At 33.0% G+C, this 26388-nt stretch overlaps 2 protein-coding genes and 1 non-coding gene across 6 annotated transcripts in view; all 3 read left to right on the forward strand.

Annotated features, from left to right (window-relative positions):
- Positions 1-26388, forward strand: part of LOC127853028 (uncharacterized) — a 387010-nt gene that overhangs the window by 118546 nt on the left and 242076 nt on the right. The window lies entirely within an intron of this gene.
- LOC127853032 (interferon-inducible GTPase 5-like) overlaps positions 1-26388 on the forward strand; it is a 206086-nt gene that overhangs the window by 34662 nt on the left and 145036 nt on the right. The window lies entirely within an intron of this gene.
- On the forward strand, positions 7600-7681 carry Trnas-aga (transfer RNA serine (anticodon AGA)). Its single transcript has one exon. It is a non-coding gene; the product is annotated as a tRNA-Ser (tRNA).

The following is a 26388-nucleotide window of genomic DNA, read 5'->3' on the forward strand; positions in this document are numbered from 1 at the left end:
ATATCGAAAAGGAAATTTGGGAGTACTATAAATATCTTCCATTATCGGGCGTTATCGAAAATAACAAAATGGTTATGGTAGTAAAAATACCGCTAAACGAGCAATATGAATATTATCAGATGTATAGCATCATTAAAATTCCGCTCACATTAGCTAATACGACAAAAAAGCCAATTAACGTCGAATATGAACGTAGCGAAATATGACATTCCATACGCCAGTATAGCGATAAACTCGAAGCAAACCAAATATGCATTACTTGAGACAAGGGAAATATCTAGTTGTGTTGGGGCACCATTTTGTCAATTAATGAAACCTCTTTATCCGATTGAACTATCAAGCACATGTATTGTTAGTATATTCATGAATAAACGAGACTTAATAGCTGAAAATTGCAGGAAATTGGTTAAACCCAATGTACAGCTACCTTACGCCGAATATATTACTAATGGTGTTTGGGCTGTGGCTACTCACAAACCACTGAGGTTATCTATCACTTGCAAACGTTAAAATAATTTAGAGTCTAGTTGGTCAACGGTTAACCCACCATTGGACATAATTACCATGCCTCAAGGCTGTATTGCAATTCATGATCTAATTACGTTGTCGGCCACGTTTGATTACAAATCTAATGTTACTATTACTGATGACTTTGTACAAATCATGAAAAAGACGCTTAATATATCTTCATTGTCAATATGGAAGGAGTACAATGAAAAAGTGATTGGTTATGGGACGATTGAAATACCCAGAACACTCCCTTCTGTAGGTTTTATTCCGATGGATTCATTGTTAAGTGAAATAGAAACCGCTAGGGAATATAGCACTAAAAATAAATTGAACATACTTTCATTCATTACTACGGGTGTAGTAACGTTGATTATCATAGGTGTATTAGCCTATGTCATTAAGGTCAAATGTAGAAATAGATGTAACAGGAAATTCTTTAAGAAATTTAGGTACTTTGGCAAAAGGTCAAGGACTGAGATGGGTCCTGACGAGGTTTTGATGGCGAGCGTGAATGCTTCAGCTCCGGTTAATAATAACTTCACCGATATGGTGGGGCCATCGAAAAATAAAACAATCCTCAATAATATTGCTTTGTATCCTAAAACTCAAGAAACCGAAACTTAGGATTTGTTTTACTCTGATATGTTAGTTGCATATCTGTATATTTTCATAAACTGCGGGACACTGGAGACAAGTGCAAGGCGAGAACGGTTCATCACTAAGTCGCCAGGTGTTGTGACATTCCTGATCAGGCGATTGGTACTACGAAGGCGATCAGTGAACCTAGTGACATTTGTGGCACGTGTAGACTCTTGACTTAATAGTGAACTTGTGTGACTTACATCAGTGTTCCCGTTTATAGTAGGACTTTGTATTAGGACTTTGCATTTATAGTAGGACTATGATTTATTATAATAGGACTTTGTTATACTAAAGGACTTTGTTGTACTTTATACTTAATCATATTCTACTTATTTACTTATTCATTGAAGGACTTAACGTTGTTTGTAAGGCTTTATACTTAAACATTAAAAAACTTAATAATTATTTGTATAAGACTTTTAATTAAAGCGACACTAAGGTGTGTTGTTTTGATTTTAAAATATCTATTATGTGTTGATGATATGCTGTTGTATGATTATGAATATTGATGTATTGTTGTTTGATGATACCTTGACGACGACACTGCACATAACTTCTCTGACAATGACTTTACGGACGATTTAGAAAAAGAATTTAATCCTTAATTATTTTTCTTAGAAAGGGGCGTATGTAACACATTACCTGTCCCAGTAGACTATCATACATGTAAGGGTACATGTACTGTCATACGATGGGATGATCTAGTTTATGTTATGGTAGACTGACTGGACTTAATTCGGGACATCGTATGATGTGGTGCTCTTGGCGGTCACGTGTGTTGACCAGGCCACGAACTACTGTTGATTTGGGTTAAGATACTATTTTGAAAGGATGATGGGGAGGTTGTTTACTTGCTAAGACCATCACGTTTTTCTACAACGTGACCGTTTATATAAGCATTTATATAAACCTTTTTATAAGCATTTATATAAGGATTAGTATAAAAGCGGGGTATTTTTAACAAACTTCGAGCCAAGCGAGCCTAGCGCGCACAGTGAATATCCCAATTTCGGGCTTCACGGGATAGTGCAAGAGAGACGGACATTTGGACATTTGTTTTTCTGGACGGATTTTATTTTGTGTTGGAGTATCTCGTTTATTTATTCTTTACTGATTAGTTCTTGTCTCGATTTCTTACAGAAGAATTATATACTAAAAAGAATAAGATACGTTTACAATACAATATATACACGAACATTTAATCAAGAATAAAAGTTGTTATATGCTAGAAAAAGACTTGTTGCCTTATTTTGCAAACTGATGAGTAATTTACGAACATGGGACATTTAAGTCAAAACAAAAAATTACACAACGCAACTTAAAACGAACTTTGAGAACCAATAGATTTACATAAGGGCGGAAGTGCCACATTTTACTAACCAAATGTTCTTGATTTAATTTAAAACTACCAGTACAGCTTAGCACTGTGCCTAAATAGTTAAAGTTAATAACAACTTCAATATCGTTACCATTGTATGCCCATTTTTCAATTTGTTTTAAGCCTTCTCTCTTCCGAAATACCACAATGTTTTAACATGTTAACCAGTCGTTGTTTTTTAAAATAATGGCACATATTGTGTTGGTTATTTGTGTAAGCATAACTGTATCAAGAAGACGAATACATACAGGTATACATGTCTTTTAGACGGAATGTTTTGAGTGTGATTTTGCCATTGATGTGTAAGACTATTAAAAAATTGATAAAACTTAGATTGAAAATTATTAAGTTTATTAGTTCGAAAACTAAGATACTATAATGCTATTAATTAGTTGAATTCATATTGGCTTTGTTATTGAGCTTCAGACAGCCGTATTGTCCTTTGGCCGCACAAAACCAATATGAATTCAACTAATTAATGACAATTTTATTAATTAACTTTATAATATTATTCAGCAAGAAAAGCTTGAATTTCACTTTCGAATTACAGGTTTTTGCTATTTCATTAAGTATGAAGTTTCGAAAAATAACAACATTTCTGTTCTATACAACTTTTTCACTGTTTATATCCCATGCAAAATGGTTTGAAAATGTTATGTACACCAAAATACCTTTTGATAGAACTTTACTGGTGCGTAACAATGAATGGAAAAGCGTATAATTGTATCGTTGCTAAGCGCGCAAACCCTAACGCTACACCTAATAATCCTTTTTATCCTATATATTTCTTTAGTGTCGGGGGCTACCGCCCCAAACCCCGCTTTGTTGATAGTGGCAAACAACTGCGTAACGGTAAAATTCAATCAAGCCTATCTTTTAAGAGATATCTTGTAAATTTAAAACGAAAATTGAATATTGTTGCAAGAGGAAACAACTGTTCCATGCATTTAATTTCAGAAGAATAATTATTATTTCATTAATAGTGTTATATGAAGGCGATATTACTGATAAAGCATAGAAACAATAGCATTTAAACTTAGTATGTGACGAAAGATGCTTTGTAGACATTACATGATGCAGGAACACAATTTGACAGGTCGCAAAATTATGCAAACTTTACCTGAATAACATTCCAGCCACACTGGATCCACTACCGTTGTTTTTAATACAACTCAGAAAGACAATAAGGATTGAAAACTTACTTATTGCCATTAGGAATTGCATGTGTTATGTGTAAATCCTCCATGATTTCAAATTAATTTTGCTTTCGGCGCTCTAGTCTGGATTACCTGCCCCTGACACTTTGTATTGGGTCAGGCATACATGATTCCTGGCGGCAGTCAGTGTGTTCTTAAAAATGGACAATTAATTTATTTTCGGAGCAAGGAGTTCACATTATGATAATCGGATCGTTTTATTATAATTAATATATTGGCGATATTGATTTGTCTTGATTTTACGCCTAACCTCAATACTTAGACATATGATATATGGTTATATTTCGGAGAGAACGGATTTCGGATATACTTTTATAACGCAATGTTTAACCAAAGCCGGATTCAAGTTTGACATTAATTTTGACATTAATTGGTTAATGTTAGTATTTTAATAAACATTTTAATGTGTTAACAATATTTTCACACTTCCAGGCTCTATATACTTTAATATTTAGTTGTTAATGTGAGTATTTGACAAAACATTTTAATGTGTTAAAAACTCGTCTTTCGCATGAGACGTTAAACCGAGGTTTTAATAACCTGAGATAATCAACATACATGGATTTATGATAATTTTTAACATTTCTTTGTAATTTATAATTTAATCTGACAGTAATGATACTGATATATATATATATATACATACATATATATATATATATATATATATATATATATATATATATATATATATATATATATATATATATATATATAATTTGCATTTGATATTGTTGACCAATAAGGATCTTTAATGCAACAGCGCAAATCCAGTTATAATAATAATAATTATTATGTCTCTCAAATAAGGAATGGAACAGTACATGATCCTGGATAAGTGCAGCGCAAATTTATGTCATGTAACTGATAATCTAGAAGTTGTTTTAATGAAATTTAATATAAGTATAACCCAAGGTCTAATAAAAGTAACTTGTAAATTAATAAGTAATTACTTAAATGTGAAAAATTCCTTCATTGCTAAATGTTGAAATAAAACATACTTTCCAGTGACGTGGGTGGACCAGCATGAATAACCCTCTGCACATGTTTGAGATCCGCTCCCATGCCTAGGGCCACTGTTGAAAATATGAGTCGAATGGGGCATTCTGCAATTGGCTTTTGTAAACTGGAAAGAATGTCAATGAGCTTCTTCAGCTGAAAATACAACAAACTCTATTTTTGGTGTGTTTTTATATCATTGTTATATTATTTAAATAAGGTTGTAAGTTATGGTTGTCTGCATCATAACTGACTAACAGCACTTAAAGGTTGCGGTGGTGTAGTGGATGTGGTGTCCGCCTAGCGATAGGGAGTTTGTGGGTTTAATCCCTACTAAGGGAGCGTTCTCATAATCTCCTCCATAGACACCAAGTACTGGTTCTTCCCAGGAAACGGACTCGAGAATGTCTATATAACCCTAAGGCTTTCGATGCAATCAAGCTAAAATAAATAGGTTTAAACCTACCGCACTTATCGATTAAAAAAATCATGTTAACAGTTCTGCTATCTCCACTGTTGTTGTCGTTCAACTTCAGCCTCCAAAATTTCAATACTACGAAGTAAAACTATTGAAACTAACCTTTCCAGAATCCTTTTCCATAGAAGAATGGAACATGACGACTCGTGCGTTTTCAGGTTGTTCACTCTCCCCAGTATAAAAATAACTACCCAGTTTTTGCCCGGCTATCTGATATCCATAGCCAATCCACTACAATGATTAATGACCTACACTATAAACCCATTTAATAGTATTCTAGGTACAAGTCTACGTTGGAATGCTATTGCAATTTATAATTTATTTGACCATACAAACATATTCATCATATACATTACGTACATTAAACAGATATTCTCTTGTTCGATTGTGTACACATTCATTATCCGAAAGACGCTGTGTCAGAATTGGGTAAACATGACATATATCATTTTTTTATAAATCATAAGTGATTCGAAAAAAACAATTGACGTATCGATACCTATAACTAAACCTTAACAAAAGCTTGAAGGTTTATCACTTACTCCAAACTTTAATATTTTTACGATAATTAATACATACGTAGAGCGCCGCCATTTTCCACTGTGGCCTGAAGTACTAAAGTATTAGCAATCTCTTGCACGACGGTTACATTACATTCAACTGTGTTGGGCTCAGACCGGACTATTGATATAAAAGCGTCTCATTCATGTCATGATCATTCCAAGCGTTCATCATTGAGGTTACAGTATACTAAACAATCTCTTGCACGACGGTTACATTGCATTCACTGCATTAAAGAAAACCATCTTATACCATGATATCAGTCTTAATTCATTATTATAAATTTGATGTTAAGAAACCAACATGCATACACACTTCGAAGCAATTCCTAACGTCAGTTAATAAAAATTATGTTCAATTGTTTACATTTGTGAAGTGCGTGGAATGATTCCATCTGCGTAAATGGGCAAGAAAATGGTTCCAAAGAGTTGCATTAAAACTCGCAAGTTTTTGCACGATTTATCGTGCATTTAATAGTCATATTTCATAATTTAATGCATGCGATCTTAAATATCCAATCAAATATACATTGAATGCGTTTGTTCGGTTTAACCTATTTTATAGGCAAAATGGCAAGCTGAGCATTTCGCAGAGTTGTATGTGAGAGCAAGGAACGACAACTCTGCGTGGAGATTGAAGTATTAGTACGACGGGAACCAGAATATCGGCGCTCATTGAAGCTTGAAAATATTATAAGTTGTAAGTTATGTACACTTAAATATTGAACCTTACTGTTGTGGTTACACTGCACTGTTGTTATTTTTTTAAAAGGGAGCTGAAAATATTAGGGGCTGAGTACTTTAAGTATATTTTTAAAGGTTTAAACTTTTGCAACAAAACTAAGCATACAACTTCAAAATGGCGTCCGCAATTGTCGAAATTTTAGATTCTCATATAGGGCCGAGTTTTTCCTGGTTTCTGATTGGCTAAATCTCGTATTGGCCGACATTTTTTTCGTATTGGCCGACATTTTTCCATATTGGCCGCCTTATTCTCGTATAAGGCGAGTTTCGAGTTTTATTGGCCAAGCTCATCTTGTATTGGGCGAACAAATTGAATACATTCTCGTCTAATATTATAAAGTTAATTAATAATAGTGAGTAATGAATCCTCTTTTATTAAACCCGCTTATTGACTCTTATTTCTTCGTCCACACATGCTGAAAAACACAACATTATTCAAAAAGAAATTACTGTTATGAAACTTTTTATAACCCCTTATTCAAAATTAAAACAAATCATTAACAAGCCATTACAAATTTCCCCCTAGTCTTTATTTTATCGATTTAGCTGTATAAGCATTCACTACTTATAGATTGGTACTACTGTGTGAGCGTTTGAAACGTTATGTTTAATATTTTGATCTATTGAATGACAGACACGAAGAAATGTATTGAATAGCTCGACGTGCTTATTTGCTTTTGCTTTGTGTTTCTTAAGACCGATTGTATTTTCAAATCATGAACGCAATGAAATGTTCTACATCTAATTTTTAAATCTGCAGAAATGAGGATAATGTGACTATGATGTTGTGTTAGTAAACTCTGATAAGGTGAGTGACTAGCTTAAGGTAGCGCACCTCTAATGATTTCCCGCGATTTATTTTACGATCATTGCCGATCTTCAATGATCGGTTATTTCCGAGAGATGCATTTTTTTTTCAAACTTCGAATTTTGATATATGTTCAACTTATTGATTTAGAATACATTATTTTCACTATAAATATTGACTTTGATCCAATTATAATCTGAAAAATACGATTTCGCGATTGCTTCAAAAATCGACGAGCCTTTTTACCTGATTACTGATGTGAAGTTGTCGTGGCCGAGTGGTTAAGGCTATGGACTAGAAATCTTTTGGGATCTTCCCGCGCAGGTTCGATTCCTGCCGACATCGCATACTTTTTGCGACGCGTTTTATTTCTTTTCTAACGTAATTTGATTTAATATAGCACATAAGCTATGTTTTTTGTTAAATATGTTGAAAATTGTATGCACATCCTTCAATTTTAAAATTAAAACAACGTTATGGCTAAATTGATTAATTTACTGCTGAAAATACGAATGATGAATGTTGCATTTTTATTTTTATTTCCAAAAGTCAACGGTAAATCTGTCTATTTTTTGGTATTGTTGCTGTATATAGTGTTTCTATAAAAACTAAGTTTAAAATATAACTTAAATGATACTATTTTAAATTTTATGACACTTTGTTTTTAACCGACCCAATTTTTACTAGGCTGAAATCACTTACATTTCATGGCGCTATTCCATAGATTAAAATTTGTAAAAAATAAATGTCTGTAAAATAATACTTATTTCATCTTGTTTAAACTTTAAACACCTTTACTGCATCTGTACACACCAACTGCATGCCCATATTTGGGAATTTGAATGAATTATGGAACTTTTATATACCCCAGGGGTAAAAATAAACTGGACAAAAGCCGAGCGTGAGGTTGGTTTTGAAAATATCGGTATATTTTTTTAAAAAGCATGGAAAGCCCACCTACAAATTTGCATGTAGTTCAGTGAAATGATGCTGATTAGGAAAATAATTAATTAAATTATATTTGGATATGTGCCCATTAGAGTGCGCTACCTTAATTGCGATAAGGAAAGATAGTTTAACTTGCAAGGAAGTACTGTCAACATTTCGGAAACATCGCTCAATAATAGTGAAGTTGTCTAAATATAATTTGATAAAACAAATAATCGGAGGTAGAATTTATATGACATTGACATACATTTTATCCGATTTGTATGCGAACATTCATAGTGAAATAATTCTGTATGAACTAATTCTTTTTAATTGTAACGTCTGCCATACATAGATACAATGGCGATATTTATCATCGGTATTGTGTGAATTTGAATGACCGGTAGTCATAATGGTTAGTAAGTATTAAAATTCTCGTTGAGAAATGTTTGATGTACACGGCTGACTAAAAATATGTGTACAGGACGTCTTAACCAACCGCGTTCTAGCACAGACATACATTAATTAACATATTTACACAGTATCAGATTTATAATCAAGGGACATTTCAATCAGTAAAATATTGAAAATGGTTGCAGAAAAGAGTATTTTGAGGTGTTTTTTTCTGTTAGAAAGACGCGTAAATTTTTTACATAAGGAAAGTTTCTGTTTAACGATTTCTTTTCACAATAAGCAGTAGTATTGCGTACCTCTTAATTCATATTAACATCTCAAACTGGCACTATGGGTCTTCCTAAGCATAATTCCCGTACACTGATACATAAAAAACTAAAAACACGAGACAAACAACTCATCATACACATCAGCATACAACAACCATCACTGTATCATAACCAAATGTGTATACACAAAAATCTTCCACCTCTCGTGTTGATCGATTGCACTCTGGATCAGCAGACGATTTATTCCAAAAATCGGAGGTTTAGTAGATAGTCGATGTATCACGATTGTCAACTCACTTCGTCTTTTGAAATCGAAAATACACAGGAGAATGACAAAACAAAAATTGTCAAAATAATGTTTTTTATTAATCGATACACAACATAAATAGAGTATAAATTGCGTGATTGTTGATCGGCAATACATATATGGAATCAAATAGATTATTTAGGTATCTACACTTAATTATGTTTGCATAAATTGTAGGCGTTTTCATTTTATTAGTTTTTCGCTTGCGGACAACTAATGTTACTGCCATAAAATTCAAGTTGGTCTGCTTTTAACTACGCTAATAACGATAACCACCGCATCTGCATGTGCACACTGATTAGCCTGTTTATACTTCACAACTGGTACACTGCAGTCAGAGAATGTGTGTATGTTATCAATATTGTTTAACAGCTTGTGCGACGACATTGGCCACTGTGTCATTGAAATCTGTACATATTTTCAGCGTTCTGGAAAAACGGGGTTTAACGCATATCAAATAAGTGGTGTTCTGTGCACACTGATTAGCCTTTGCACTGCACACAAGCTAATCTAGGACGATACTTTCTGATTTTATGGTGTTCTTAATTTAAAGAGAGTCTCTGGTACTGGGATGACAATTAATGCATATGCATTAAGCCCTGTTGTCCCAAAATGAAGCTTAAATTATAATAACTTCAAAGTAAACTCGCTGACTAGGCAAATAAACAAAATCACTTTTAAATCAAATAAAAAACTAATGCATTCTAAATTTTTACCTTTTGGCATTTTTAGTAAACATCTTAAATGGACCTTTTCACAGTTTGTCAATAAACGCTTAATATTAATAAACGTCAACATTGGATCTTAAAAGTTCCATTTAAAAAAGCAAGATTAAAATTAAAGAAACAAAACAAATTACCCTCAACTGGTCTCGAACCGCTTACCCCTGGAATAAAAGTCTATCGTTTAGACCACTCGACCATCCGTGCTCGAACAATGAGAGAAGTATTTTATACTTGATTTTAGCAATCCTCGTAGTATGAACAAATATAACGACAACAACAGAAATCTCCAACTTTTATTAAATCGTTTAATTTTGTCAATTTACCAAATCTCGAAACGGTCCTTTTAATGCCTTCAGACTTGCAATTGATTGAGTTCAATGCGCTGTCGGATTTTACATCATAAATGACTTACATGTTTAGTGGTTGCCTGTAAGTCTGGGGCCAGTAGATTTAAGCCCAGGAAACTCAATTTCAAAAGTTGGTTACAGTTGGGCTAAAAAGCTTGGAAACTAGTTTTTTCAAAGCTTGAAACAACTCAATCCAATTTAACATAGAATACAAATTGGCGACTGTGGATCAATTAGGCCTAGGAAATGATTCAATTCCGGCTCACAACAAGACATGATGTATTAAAAGTCTGTCATGTCGGCAAAATTGTTGCTCAATAATTTAAAAAAAAAATAAATAAAGTATTTGATACACATAACACAACATGTACTTGATTCTAGGCTCTTTATTCTTTAACAAGGCAACCAAAATTCTAAATATGGTTGCCAGTGCAGCAACCAATTGCGAACAAAAAGAGACATATTGTTGTTATTTTGTATAAGTTATCTCTTTAACATAAATATGAGGATAAACATTGCAACCACATTTCGACCTGTGCTTTAAGACACACTGTTTAGAAATGTGAATGGATTGTGTTCATTTCAAACTTGCGATATAAAAAGCTATAACATAAGTTTGAAAACTTAGTTGCGTTTAGGATTGTGCAATTGCGAACAATTTCAGTGCTTTTAGCGCTTAAATATATTTCATGTCGTTTAAACTTGCTTGTAGCTCTAGTTGTTACACGCTGATAGTATAAAAAAATGGTTATTATGTGCTTTTAAGGATAACAGAATAGCAAATTATCAATCTTTACACCACCAATACGGAATGGATAAGAATACTTTAAGTAGACGTTGATTTATTTTAATTAAATGTCGACCGTTTTATTATTTTATTAAGTTTTATGAGTATCGTTCAGCATAACATAAGCAGGCTTATACTAATAAACTGAATGCAGTGCTTGATGAATTTATGTTATTGCTGCGTTTAAACCATGATGAGAGTACGGAGATTGAGTAGAGGTAACAACATGTAATAGTAGTTAGCTCACTTAACGGTTTACGCAAATTGGTAAGATTATAGCGAGCTGGGTATAGACGAAACAATTAAACGATTCATGGCAAGGTCAATGGTTTCTTTTGCACCAATAATTATACCAGTTGATTTGGACTGTCTTTAGAAAGGCAAGAACATTAATTAGTAATGCACTAATTTAATTGTGGCATATATGTATTTTTAAAAATATCAGTGAAAGAAATGTTAGTAAAAGTAAAAGCCCTAAACCGCTATCTAATTCCCGACTTAGGAAATGTTCGATTAAATGCCAATATACGATATTTTAATCAATTGCTGTTTAAAGATAACTTGCGTGAACTAGATGCGGTCCGTACAAAATAGTAACAACGGGTATTTACCTGACCTGAGCAAGAAGTGCTCATTGCAATCTGTTGTGGTCCGTCATTATTTGACGTCGCGCATCGCGTGTCTTGCATTTTCAACTTTTAGCTGGTCATCAAACTCCAGACCACATTTGGTCACCCAATCTTGATGAAACTTGGTCAGAATGTGTATCTTGGCAGTATCTTGGTCGAGTGTAATAGGGCTTTACTCTGCCAAAAGCTATCGTTCGAGGTCAAATTTATGAAAAAGTGTTACGCCACTCGAAGCCATATTTATGACACAATCTTGATGAAACCTGGTCAAAATGTTTATATTGTCAATATGTAGGTCGGTTTAACTCTTGGTGAAGTGCGTTACAATATCAGATCATCATGTAGAAAAACATTGTTACCACTGTTGAGGCAATAATTATGACTCGATCTTGATGAAACTTGGTGCGAATGTTTCTCTTGACAATATCTATACCTAATTCGAATCTGGGTCACATGGATCCTAATACCAGGTCGCCAGATCAAATCTTAGACAAACCTTGTAACCACCCTTGAGGAAGCATGTATGTTTCAGTCTTAATGAAACTTGGTCAGAATGTTAATGTTCAAAATATATATAGGTAGTACACAAAAGTTGTTGCTCAGTTAATAGCAGATGGACATTTTGTTCAAGGCATTTGCATTAAAATCTATGCTCTGTTAGACAGTTATGCCAGGATGAAAAGTGCACACAACTGATTCGCAACTACGCACACTACAGAAATGAAATACTCCTATTGTTTTCCTTTAAATACTATTTAAAGGCTGCTATAGCCTTAACTTCAATTTTCATGAACATGATAACAATATTACTCTGAAAGTTGCGAATATTGACTAACGTGTATAGTATCACATAGACAGGTATAGAATAACATAGAAAATCGAAGGAATTTACATATTTAACACGGACAACATTACCCAAACGTTAAATGGCCATTATTGAGATGAAATTACAATTTAACGTTTGCCGGATGGAAAAAATGAGAAGTTTGAATTTTGATTGTGTCATATAATTCAGGCTGCATTATTCAATACGATTATATGTACATGTAATCGGGAAAACAGAATTATGATAGTGACATAAATATCACTTTTATATAGGTTACATCATACAACAAGATTTTGGATAGTCGGAACGCATTCCGCACTAGGATCTGCGTATCTGCTTATCGAGTTAAGAACCATTCACCTACCTTCTTTTGAATAGCAGAGAAAACATTTCCGATGACATAAGATGAGGAACAATTTCTACTGTTACAGAATACAAAATAATTTTACGGACTGTACCGTTCCACTAAACTGCGGCGTTTGCCCGTCGCGATTTTCCCGTTTAAGAAAAGCATACAAATTTTGACAGTGCATGTGTGCGTGCGTGTGTGTGCGTGCGTGTGTGTTTGTGTGTGTGTAGAAGTAAACTAAAGCACGCGGCTCAATAAAGCTAGCCTTTATTGTTAATCGTTGGACAACGACCACAAGACGTGACTTTAAAAGAGATGACTACAAGTTAATACAATACAATGCAACAGGCATCGGTTCTAGTGAAATTAAATGATGATTTTCACACACATGAACATACACGTAAAACAAAATATCCATTATTATAATCTCGTGAACAAATAAATTATTTTCATCCAGTTACATGAATTGACAATAGTCAGCTATACTCAAGATGTTTACCTTGGTCTACAGCAATAATATATTTAATGATTTTTTTATGGAAAGCGAATTCCGCATACTTATATGGTGAGGTAATATCATTAAAAGAGTGTAAGAGAGTTTTTTTTTACTTGTTCATTAGTATTTATATTTTTTCTATACTAAAGTATCAATTTGTTGATGCATTTTTTTTTTAAACTTTGCTTTGTATTTCAGTCCAAAATGAACAATACAACATCCGAAGTAACAACCAAGACCTTGGCCAATGTGACGTCACCGTTCATCGGAAACACATCAACGTGTACAACGGAAGGTAAGAATTCTGTTTTTAACTAATTTATCTCGCATTGACAACCGGTATGTCAATCATGTTTCATACGTAGCTTGTTAAGTCTCCTTTTTAAAATCGTTGATTAGTATAAGTTTACTTAAGTTAGATATTATAGCAGAAAGCCCAATTTTTATTGTCAAGTATAATAAATTAACAAATTCTTTAATAGTAGGATAATATATCAACGTTGACAAATATTCTAGTAGATTAATATGTAGTTCTCATTAATGTATCGTTATGATAGAGTTTTTAAGTTATTTATTCTCAAATTGATGCAGTAGCACCATGATATGATACATGTATGTATGTGACAGATCAACTAATAGAAAAAGAATTTACTCTGTATTTAATTTACACACCAAATGCATTTCATCATTTAGACTATCGAACCATACATAGTTTATTTCACTCATAATATTCAACCTGTAAAATTATTTTATTGTATACGAATATTCGTAAACCTCCTAAAGATATTTCTAAGTAATAAGCATAAGTAAAATCCCTGTCGGCACCACTACCGCACTTCATTATAAGAGAAAAATAATGTGACACGAAGAAGTAAATTTTAGAATTTGCAATTAATCAATGGAATTTTCAAAACGGAAACCTGTGTATCTTCTGCAGCCCACTTAATCAGTCTATTTTACTGCAATCAAGTACACTTGAAAAATCAATTAAATATGTGGCATCCAATTATGTAATTACAGCATTGTCATAAAACAGTATTTTCCTTAATATGAAGATATTCCAACGTTCAATTTCATATGTGAAGTGACTTCACGGATGCATACAGATATGATAATGTACTTAACATCATTCAATTAGCTTCCAGTAAAATTATTTCTATATAAATCGTGAAAGTTTACATACAGAAAAACGGATATTGGCATTATCTGCCTAAATGTTAAAAACAACATTTGGGGAGACGGAGTACGGTGTAACAGTTGATTTCAAAATTGTAGTTTCTTTGTTTTTAACAATACATTGCATTTTGGTTTTTTACATTCAAACTATTATTAACGAAGAAAAAATCCAATACATAAATGCCCTGTTTAACGTTAATGTTATATTAAAGTTTGCCAACATTACCATCAAACTGACTTTATATTAATGAATATATTTGATAAACTGTTGAGATCTATACCTATTGAATCGAAATAAATACAATCGATAATACCCCGCTAACAAACTGTTATTTTGTCATTCATCTCATTAATCGCGTGCACAAACAAACGCGAGTACGTCTTAAAGAAAAGATTCAAGCCTGTAATGCATGCTAATAGAATTCACAATTATAAAGTTAATATTGACTTTCGTTAACACAAACACACAAAAATGTACGGTCAATTCATTTGATTGCATATGACTTTCAGGTTCGAATGGCTTCAATGACATTAATAGCATATATGTCATTGTCGGTTTCGGCGTTGTCACGATGGTTGCTGTTGTCATCGTTTCTGTTTGTTTCTACCGCAAAGGGAGGTAAATGCTCATGCACGTGCGTGAGTGGTAAAGCGCACGCATATGTATGTTTCATTTGCATGGTTTTGCCATTAATTTTCCAAAACACTTCGACAAGTATATCCACATGAAAATTACACATTTTATAGAAATCTTCACACATGACAATTAAAACTTCATTGGGTATGCACGTATCGTATCATTAGAACATTATTATTTTAAAAATATGAATGAATACATATTAAGTAAAAGATTGGTAAAAGTGACATAACGTACACGTTTACAGACGTTGTCTTCAAATATCATTTAGCACAAATATGGCTAGATATAATTGCATGAATTTTACTCATGATAAAAATATCTTTAGGTTATTTATAATCCGTTTTTCATTTATTATTCAGTTCTTGATACCCCCAACTGATCAGTAAGTCAATACGAATAGCTGTTTTCAAACTTTCGCATTTTCAAGACGTTCCAGACGTTCGATCTTGGCTTTGGTACCCCATGATAACGAGCACCAAGCACATTTTACGAGGAAGCGCGCGCTTAAGGCCGCACAACAGGACCAGTCTCTAATGGATTCCACCAAAACCAGAACAGAACAGAATGATTTATTTAGACTTAAGCATGTAAAGCTCGTCGTCATTTTCATACATATACAATAACAGCATGAAGTAAATACAAAATATACATCATTTCGAAGAAAGATCGATTTAAAATATAAGGAGTAAATATGCTATCGTGTTTTCGTGAGAATGTTATTACATAATTTCAAACGTAGTTTAATAATTGCAACACTTATTATATTATTCATTACCAAATTTCATAACTGAAAAAAGAATTAAAACTTCACAGGTAAGATATTTCTCGTAAAATTCAAACCGTTGATTCTTTTTATCAAAGAAAAATACATAAATATGAAGTCATATGACGGGTAGATATAATCGCATAAATCAAACTTTATACCTGTATGTTATTTTTCATTTGTAAATAAAATTTAGGAATATAGGATTGAGAAATGCTGATAACGTTAAAGCTGTTTGATCTGAAAATAATACCTCCAAATTTGTTACACTTACTTGTAGTTATGTATCGTATTAGTATTAGTATTAGTGATAGTAGTATCCCTTAGTTGATGTAGATGCTTTCGCCCCGCTATTGAAGGTTGAAGCAAAGGAGGAAGCGGTTCTCCTGCAAACCTCTCCGGAAGAATGCCGGGTAGGGTACATGGAAAAAGGTTATAGTGAACATGTGCCGTCGCCAAGTGCACGTGAAAATAAAAGACGCAAGACAAGAGAAAGAAAGAAAGAGAAAGAAGCACAGGGCAGCGGTAGCATTGGATGCTCTATGGTTGTTGAGCGAGCAACCTCCATTCCTCCTTCTATTCTATATGAGGTACAACATAGGAACGAATATGCAAATTTAACCGTGTTTACGCGTTTGTCTAAAAAAGGGTCACATTAGATACGCTAAAATATATCTTATACTACTTTATCCACCGAATTGTCTATATTAAGCGATCTCGTTTGTTATTATTTTATTTTAACGAAAGTGATAACACGTCAATATTCGTTTCACAACTTAAACATAAGTTTTTCTTAACTGAAATCATGTGGTCATTATAGTGCACTTTCAGGCAATATTTAATTTAAGCAGAACAATAACCGACAGAATTATACTAACTCATAAGCAAACAAGATAATACATAAATAACACAATACTAAAGTGAGTAACGTGATAAATATCCCGAAACATATATAGTTATCGTATCCCACCACAATTCCCCCAGTTACAAAAATCTTCGTAATATACACTTATTTCTTTTAATTTAAGTATAAAGGTTAATGGTAATAAAACAGTGCTTATGTTCACTTAAAAGAAAAATGATATCCATTTTGCGTATCTACATACATTAATTATTTTAAGTTCATTAAAATATGTATTAATTACTGCTGGTAAGGTTTTCGTTGTTAAAATTCCTTTATAAGGGCTCCGGATTCATTCTACTAAAATGAGATTATGCCCCGTAGAAATATGGTATTCAGTCCTAATATACAATTTCAGAGATAATACTATTGTGATAGGGCACTTTATGTTCATGCATAAAAACATATATCCTTTGTACAAAAAAAGGAAGTAGACTGAGGTCAATATGTTAGTTTCTAACCCAAGATAGCATGAACATACCGTAAAAAATGGATAAATATTATACTTATGATATATTTTCTGAAATATTCTCTGAAAATATTCACTTTCAGAGATATTAACAACTTTGAGATAATTGTTTTTACAATTACTTTTAAAATATAGGTATAAAAATGGTTATATGTTTCAGTGTACAAGAGTATTTTTTGTTTTTTGTTTTTTTTTACTGATTTTATATTTCTTGGAAAATTTGTTTCCGTTTTTGCTGTAATATTAAGGTGTGTAAACACCCATAAAGATTAATGCCAATATCAGGAATATTTCACATGTTGGTCATTTATTTCAATGATAACTTTGCTTTTTTGTTGACATTAAAGTGTTTGTTATTGTTATAGTAATTGGCAACATAGTTCATGGATCTGCTATGCTGATGCAGAAAAAGTGTGAAGATGTAGTTTACTACCTCTACATGACTTAAACAAAAATAAATGAAACAAATTGAACATATGTATAATTAAATAGTACATGCATTGCAAATGGGAATTGTAATTCAGATGGGTATAACGCGGATAATATATAGGAAATCAACACATGTGCATGCTATTACCAATCATTTTTCAGCAAGAAAAAAAACTAACAAGAAGCCCCCCAATGAATACCAATACGAGGGAAGGATTGAAACAAGGCATCGAGTTTGATGGAAATTTAGACTCCACTCTACCCAAACTGGTCAGTTGTGTGTATTATTACCCAACAGATCTCGAAAATACATACGTAATTATTATTCAGAAATATTTGTCTTGTTAAAGGACATTCACCATTGTCGGTAGTTTACAATTATTGTAAGAACTGGAAGCTAGGGAGGGAAACAAGCAGGACAACGACCCCGTAAATTTGTGGCGGGCACTATATGTTTATGCATAAAAAAACATATGTCCTTTGTACAAAAAAGGAAATAGACTGAGGTCAATTGTTAGTTAATAATCCAGGATAGCAGGAGCATACCGGAAAAATGGATAAATATTATACTTATGAGCTTGTTCTTACAAACAATATGAAATTTCCATGAAGATCGCAATAATTTTGGTTGTTCTGTAGTCAACACTTTTTTATTTATTACACAAACCGTCTTCTATTACCAAATTATTTAAGCACAGTTGGAGCAAAATGCTTTTTGCTAAGCTCCCTATAACATCTGCTCATGGTAAGCTTCTTTGATCACCGTTGTCCGTCGTCCATAGTTGGTTATCAACATGTAAATTATGCACATACTTGAGGCCACATTTATCTCCCAATTGGCTACAGTGTTACTTCGGCCGAGTTCGAAACTGGATCATGTGCTATTCAAAACTAGGCTACAACGGGGCGGACCGTTTTTTATGTCTAATTTATTTTCCTAATCAGCATAACAACATATGTTCTTATGATATCTCAGCTGAGTTCAAAAATCGTTTACGGAAAAAAGCAAAGTAAGGAAACACATTGATTTAAAAACATCTAAAAGGCTGCTTGGAATACTAAAGTTGATTCGGTTCTCAAGTGATCTTTTATCTTCTTGTTATTAAGTCTAATACGTTCTTAAATAAAAACATATATTTAGGTTATCAATCATCACTATTTACTTAAATCGCGGTTTTAAATATACGCATTAACAAGAACATGCTTTGAATCTATAACTACACGACATTGTTATAAACAGAGTTCAATGTTAGTCATAGAAGACACTCCAGGAAACGTTTTAACCAATCCTCAATATACGACAAAGGATGGTGACTCCCGTCCCATTTTATATCCAACCGAGGTAGATATACCGTGTTTGGTGTTTAAGGTTTTTGGTAACTTTGCGACAAGAGAAAGTCAGCCATCCACAGGTGAAGACTTCGAAGGCGAAGACTTCGGTAGTTATTTTAGAAGTTGGTGAGTTAAACCTAATTGTTGTATTCTATGCTTTACATGTATAATATACGTGTCTGTTATTGGTTATAAATGTGTTATACCTAAGTTTTACTTACATAATTATTTTACTTCAAACGCTGAGAAAGAGTGTTATTTTTTAGCATAAAAGAACGTAAACTTGTAAAGAACAATGATGCGTCGTTATTTAAGGAACTCTGATATAACCAGAACGACCGCAAAAGAAACTGAAAAAGCAGTAATAGGCGACACAGGTGACACGAGAGATGGAACATCTAGATTCATAAACGCAGTCCATGAAGTCAGCATTGGGAACTCATGGTCAGCTCCCTTTAATGTCATTGGATGCATAATTACACCAAAACCATAAAAATAAGACCACAGAAGAATGAAATAAATCAAAATAGCCAAACTATTATTAGATATGTAATAATTAAAATGCATTAAATAATGTTTAAATAAAAAAAAATTCAATAAATCACCAACTTATTGTATTTATTTACGTATTTTCGATACAATTTATGATACCATATACGGGACTATGTTTTACGGCAGGTTTGCTATTTACTTGAAAGCAGTACATTTGAACAACGCAAAAAAACGATAGGTTAATTGAGAAAAAAACGACAAATTTGGACACAATTGTAAGCAATAACAACTTCAAGGCTTCAAGGGTTTTATTTAGACTTCATGCAAAACAGTCGTTTTTAAATAATCGAATGCATATCAAAGCCATTACGTAAGCCATTACGTATTGTTATAATTAGTACAATTTGTGTTTTTGGTAGTTTTTCAGACAATCCCTCAAGAAATCAGCTGTCAAACGTTCAACACGTGATCTCCTCCAGCGGGGAAGAACCTGGGCGACCGGAAATCGTAGATTTAAATACATTAACGCAAGAATTAGGTAAGTCCTGCCGATTGATTTTTGCCGTTTAAGACCACAACAATAACATGCTTGTTTAAACGTTTACCTTCTAAAATAGGGAAGGTTACTTACAACATTTCTGACTTTATATACAAAAAAAATGTTTTGGGAATATTATCGTTGGTAGTAAAAAATATCAAAAATAAACCACACCCGAGATTACGAAAGAAGTTTAGGGTCTTAACGAAAATTTAGGATCGGTTGTGATAATGTCACGAAACAGCTTTTTACGCCGAATAATGTGTTGCGCTTTGTAAGAATGTGATCACATATAAATAAAAGAAGAAAACTTTGTAAACCGGGCCGGCTAGCTTTGTTGGTAGATCGCTGGACTACAAATCTGAGGATCTTGGTGTGCGGGCATTGGTCATGAAAGTATTTTTACTGCCTGTGTCATCTACGACTGCATCAAGTAGGGCACTTGTCAGTTATTGGCATAACCATAGGCCCCTAGAGCTGGTTTATTAACTGACCGTCGTGATATTAGTCAGTTCTGTTAAACCAGCTATACAAGAAAAAGTGTGAGTATTATGTCTGAACAATTTTTGGAATCGGCGATAAAAATAAATTATACAAGAAGAAGATTCTTTTATATGTCTCTGAATAATTAAAACATGTAATCATATCGTCTCACAAACTAATAACGATACACAGCACTTTCAAAATATGGATACAGTGTCGAAGTAAAACCATTATGTTTTAAACAATTGAGTAACCATTTCTCGATCTGAAGCCAATGACATTTTCTACACCTTGCGCGAGGGTTTGGTTGATATAAGTAGTTGGCGTAAACAAGGTGTTAAACCGATCTACATGTATTTTTCAATTTAAAACAGTGCATTTGTGTTCTTCATATTTACGATAATGTGTGCTGTTTCAAGGTTCTGAACAAAAATATGTATTAATGTCGCCATTGTTTTAGTGTCGCCAATGTTTTAGATGCTCAAACAAGCCATTTCGACAAGTACAAGATTGATGTTTCCGGCCTTCCTGCTTATACATACAGCCGAACTTTAATTCAAGAAATTGAACGGAAATGCAGAAAACATCTAACAAAAACAAGATTCAGTGAACGTGACAGAGAAGCATTCCTGTCTAAAGATGTTCATCTGTTTACAACTGTGAGTCAAAATAACAAGTTTAAGTTTGCCACTTCAATGGACTGTCGCATTGAAATGAAAGATATTGCGAACAAAATTAGCTGTATATATGCGCCGTGCGTATTTGTTATTCAATATAGGCAGCTCCGTATCGTTGCCCATACTTTTGAAGAACTTCAGGAAAAGGGGTTGGAATTTTGCGTCTTAATACTTGGTCCTAAATCTTGTATTAACGATATGCAAACTTTACACAAGCGGCTGGTCGCATTCGCTTCGGAAAGCGATGTCTTTATGATAGGTCATCAATCTTGGATTACTGATATGCAAACTTTACACAAGGGACTTGTCGCATTTGCTTCGGAAAGTGATATGCAAGACGCTGTAGATGATCTTCTTGAAAGGTTTTCATTTTCGGTAGTAAGAAAATTGATGGAGCAAATGGAGACAGATGCTAGCATTGGGTCGGATGAATGCAAGACAGGTAGGTTTTGTATCGATTTGTTGAGATTTGTGTATACATCTGAATGCTGATGGATATCTTTAAATATATGACAGTTATATATAACTTATATATTTATTTCGTATTATGTAGGTGATTGTAATGAGAAATTGCAAGAAATATATCAACAAATACGAGCGGCGTACAACAACAGTGGGGTACCTGAAGATGAGCGACCATTGATTCCAAAATACGATTTTAATTACCCCTCAAACGTCAATGAAGTACGTATTCAACGTATGCAAAATACATATACAAAGTTGATATGTCGGGTTTATAACATTTCTTATACATATAGTTTACATATACACTGAACAAAGTCAGGAATAACGAGCTGTTTATCGGTGTAAAATTTGACAATCTTTTGTATCGATTCCAATTAAGAAAACGCATTTGTTTCGGTTCAGGTTGTCAAGCAAAATGACCCACATGACTTCTATTTTTTATAAACATATACCACTTACCGCCATAAGTTTAATATTGACTAAATACCTATGTTGATCATATATAAATATGTGTCATTGTAGATTATCGCTCAAGTACTTCGAATACAAGGTGTTTTTGCCTCTTTTAAAAACAACGGGCGACTGAATATATATATTGATATCACAACTGTCAAATCTGAAAGTGAGTGTACAAATGAGGTTAAACATATTCTTGCTGTCTTTGGATTCGACAAATACTCGATTTTTGTCGGTAGTTTGGAGCGTTATTGGCAAGCTGGCGATGCCATTTCGAACCCTAAGATTGAGGCTACATTGGGAGGATTTGCTAATAAGTGCAACGGTTTATCGCCACCAATTAACATCTATCAACGAGAAAATCTACAAGTCCTTGAAGAAGAGCCCTTACTGGTAGCTCTAATATCTCGCCATGTAGCTACACATTTACAGTCTGGTGATCTCAAAGTTTCCGACAAGATTCTAGGGCATATTGAATATATACATGATTGTGATTGGCTTGATATCGTACCAGTAGATGTCGCTAAAGAACTGCAAAAAGAATGCGAAACACGGTTTCGAACGGAAGATAATATTTTGAAACATGCAGAACTAAGCGGGTATACATTAGAAAATGGATCGCCAGTTCATATTTGGGGAGCAAAATCGGCACCTGGATTGGGACTTCTATCAGAATGTGACCCAAGTGAATCAAATAATTACATTTTTGTTGCGAGTCGATCTGATGAAAATGTTTTCTGCGTTCCCGGTGACAGCGGTTCTATTGTCTGTAGCAGGGACAGAAAAGGCCGATTGTTTGCATTAGCAATACTTATTGGTAAATTTAACCCATCGAAAATAATAGAGCAATCGCAGAAAAATGAAAACTATGCCAACAAATACGATGACATATCAGCAGAAGAGCAAAAACAAGATTCCAACGAGCATGCACAAAACAAAAATGAGGAAACTACTTGCATGGGGAACGAGACAGCACACGGAACAGACCATCGCACAGAATCACCGTTATATAGCAGAGATGGTCCACAACTAGAGCCAACATTTGTTGCGCTAAATCTCTTAAACGCATTTAAAGGGTTGTCTGCGAAATACAATTATGAATTCAGACTCTGTAGAGAAAAAAAGAAGTGAAAGCTTAAAAATATTTAACTTATTACGTCTAACCCGACGCACAAATCATACAAATATATTAGATTTTCGGGAAAATGTGACAAAACATCTTCAATATACCTACAAACACTTGAAGACGTTTCTACCGCAACACTGAACATCTCAGTTATAAGTTAAGATTATGATTTTATTTTAATGTGATCATTTGACTAAATTCTGAGCAAGCTGACTATAAAATCATCCATCCGTAAACCCACCTAAATTGATAAAATTGAAATATATTTAGAATTAAATCGCGTGTCAACATTTCCACGTGCAAGAGGATGAAACCATACATACCCCTCGTGCTGAAGCGTCCGATCCTTACGGATGAATGATTTTATCGTGAGATTGCTCAAAATGTAGTCAACTGATCACACGTAAATAATGTATTCAAAATCTTTACCCATATCTGAGATATTCAAGATTGAAAAGAAAAGTATCCAAGTGTTTTGAACATATTTATTTAAAAAAATCGTATTTACGATATTTTTATCTTTTGTTCAAAACAGAAGGAGCGCTGATTAATACAAAAGCTACAGCTAAAATTCCAAAGAATTTGTTTCAGAAAATATAAGATATTGGAAAGAACATTGCAAATAGGTTTCTGTTGCAGAGCAGAAAACTCTTGCATGTACACTAGACATTTACTCAGTTGGATACCCCGTAAATCTGTTTAGAATCGTTCGTTCGACGTATACTCAATTGTTAATCTCCATAAAAAAAGTATTTTTTCGCATAAACAATATGTTGGATGTTGCGCCGTTTTCAAAAGTATTTTCTTTTGTGTTGATTTAATAAGTATAATACTGATCGCGAGTGCTTATGTTAGCAAATTTTATTTTTAGAGTTATAGTTAATATGTGTCATGTGTAATAGCCAATTGTTTTTGTGTTAAATGTACCATTCTTTATGTTATCAACCCTGTATAGTAACTGTACACGATAGAAATAATTGCACGTGACAGTAGATGTAAAATTGGCCTTTTAGAGTGAAAGAAAAGTTTGGTGATTTTGGTCTGCAGTCATACGTCCTATTGCCTGTTAATTGTAAACATTTATTATCTGATGTAAGAACTGTACTTTTGAACAGACATGTTGATCAATGGCATAATGATCTGCAGAGAGTTAATGGTGTAAATAGTAATGTACGTAATAAATTACGAACATAAAGGCTCTTTAAAGATCATTATCAGGTTGAAAATTATTGTAGACTTACTCTTCCATTTCCGCATAGACCGGTTTTAGCCAAATTAAGGTGCGGTATTGCACAATTAAGACTGGAAACTGGGCGCTATGAAAATGTATCGACAAATAAAAGAGTATGTCCATTATGTTTTAGTGCTGTGGAGTCAGAATCGCATGTTCTGTTAGAATGCCCTACATATGTGTATGATAAAAACTTGTTAATTGAAAAGGCTTTTATTGTAAATTGTAGCTTTCATTCGCTAAACAACACTGATAAACTCAAGTTCTTGTTTACACACCCAGATATGATTAGAACTATAGCAAAAACATGTTGTAACATATTACAAGTCAGAAACAATACCTTGCACAATAGATTATTTTCACAACTGTTAAGATCTTTAGCTATATTTAAACTCGACTTTTTGCTTATATTTTTAAGATCTTATGCTGAATGTTCAGTTGGAGAATGTATGCTATTCCCACCACTATTTAACTTTTAAAATTTGTAACCGCCAAAAGAATGTCCGCATGCACGCCGTGTTGTATTAATTAATGTTTTAGAATTTCTAAAGTTTGTATAGTATTTAGAGTAGCAGTATCCTCATAATTTCTTAAGCAAATGTTATTCTGGGAATAAAAAGTGTACAGTATAGTGCAGGTTATCATCTGTTTTTAAAACTATTATATATATATATATATATATATATATATATATATATATATATATATATATATACATGTAATATAGTCTTTTATTATTGCATAAGAATAGTCATGTATTAGTTGTAATACATTTGAAAAGTGTATAGGTGAGACTGTATCAATTTACTGATGTTTTATCAGTGTAAATAATGAATAAAATGTATGTACATTAAAGTCCCTTATAAGTATGTTGTAGAATGGTCATATAGAATGCAATGTATTTATTTTATGAATGTTAAAAGACATTTTGACAATACATTGTATATACTGGAACTATAACAATGCAATCAACTTGCTTGCTAGAACATTTGAATGACATTGAAGAAAAGTAACTATTTAGGGCTAACAAATGGTTGGCAATATGGTTCGATTACTTCCCTTCAATTCAATGTATGGCTAGCAATTTTACTGTATACATTATTAAAACTGATTTTAAGTGTATATTACATGGGAGATTTATATCATCTTAATCAAGGTATGACCATGGTCATCGGAGGATCTTTTAAGATGTTTAATTGTTTAATTTAAAAATACAAAAATTCATTTTGTAATGACGGACAATATATTGAAACAAGTTTATGGCATTCTTGATAGGGTCTGTATGGGTAATGTAGTTTTTTCCATGTATAATCACGATAGTCATGTAAAGTACATTGATAAGCGTTAAATAAGTCTCTTATATTCATTGTATGAATTGCCAATGTTTATCTATAGCTTTATGTGTTATATATGTATTGTGAAAATCGTAAATATTGGATAGGACTATAATAATCTCTAAAAAAAACGTGAAGTGCGCTGCGGTATGATGTTTGTGAAAAGTATTTAATTACATTTTTTATCTTTTTGGATTTATGTATTTGTTCTCTTTTATTGTTGAAGTTATGCTTAATAAAAATCTGTTTTACGCTATTATTTATTTCGTTGTCGGCATAAAAAGGAAGCGTAGACAAAATGCTTAAAACAAGCTTATGTATGTAATTTGTGGTATGTGTAAATATTTGTTGTGAACAGTAAAATCCTAGTTTGTTAAAAAAAATGATGTTTTATATTTTGTATATTATGCCAATACCTGACCCCCTTTACAAATATTGCTTAAACGAAACTTGTCAGAAAATGA

The sequence above is a fragment of the Dreissena polymorpha genome, chromosome 12 (assembly GCF_020536995.1).
Source record: "Dreissena polymorpha isolate Duluth1 chromosome 12, UMN_Dpol_1.0, whole genome shotgun sequence".
NCBI classification, from domain to species: domain Eukaryota; kingdom Metazoa; phylum Mollusca; class Bivalvia; order Myida; family Dreissenidae; genus Dreissena; species Dreissena polymorpha.